This window comes from Condylura cristata, unplaced genomic scaffold (genome assembly GCF_000260355.1).
Source record: "Condylura cristata isolate star-nosed mole 26May11 unplaced genomic scaffold, ConCri1.0 scaffold00030, whole genome shotgun sequence".
NCBI classification, from domain to species: Eukaryota; Metazoa; Chordata; class Mammalia; order Eulipotyphla; family Talpidae; genus Condylura; species Condylura cristata.
In genome coordinates, this window is record NW_004567131.1 from 26556980 (window position 1) to 26558049 (window position 1070).

Consider the following 1070-nt stretch of genomic DNA (forward strand, 5'->3'; position numbering starts at 1 on the left):
TTTTTGTTCAACGTGCAGAAATCACTTCTGCCAGGACTTTTTCTGCCGGAAAGACTGAAGCGTGGCAGAAAGAATGTCTACTTCAGTCTGGCAAGAGTGGGGTGCCTTTTCTTCTGGGCTGAAGACACTGCTCGTCTTTTGGATTTGTACTGTCGCCCTGGCCCAGCCTATCCACTCGCTGCTTTATGTCCTGAACTAGAGGAACATTTCCTATTATCCTCATTATCCCCGACTCACTTGGGGGCGCAGCAGAGTTGGCACTGGTAGGAACCTTGGACCAACTGCTAATTCTTGTGTTCTCTGGGATGTGTGTGTGTGTGTGTTTGTCGTTCCCCCAATTACCTTTCTCAGTTTCTCTTGGGGTTGCTCCCATTTATATAGGTTATATTAAATAGGCACTTTCTATTCTTTCTCTTTGAGCAAGGTTGTTGTTCAATCATGAAGAGCAAAAATTATTCAAGAAACACGTTGTGAAAACTGCATTGTACAGAAACTATCCAATTCAAAATCCATTTTAGAAGCTTTTAGAAAAACCTGGGGAAAATGTGGGGAGGGAGAACACGCGTGCTGCACTCTTGGCAAATGGTTGCTCACTCACAGGGATGGGTGGAGCGCTGGGTGGGACATAGCCTGAGTATTCCTAATAGCAGTGCATGAGAAGGTTTTCCAAGCAACCACTTTCAGCTCCAAGCCAAAATACTCTTCAATTCAAATGGAAGGAAATGTCCATTTTGCTGGTTCTGAGGTTTGTAGGCAGCACAGCAGAGCAAGCAGTTGATTTAGCCTCTTGGCCCCACCCATTGTTGAATTCACCATTTGACAATCTTGCATGTGACCTTGGCAAGAGTTTCAATGACAAATTTACAGTAGGGCAGAAAGACAGATACCTGGGGTGCGGAGGGTCCCCACAGCATGTCTAAAGCCATCTGCAGAGTTAAACATGTCTGCTTCTTGTGCTTCAGCCCCATCAGTGGTGTGCTTCTGGTGAAGGAGGCGATGAAGAAAATGAACATTGGCGGCAACATTGCGACTGTTTTCCACGACTTTCTGAGCCACAGGCCTCACATACA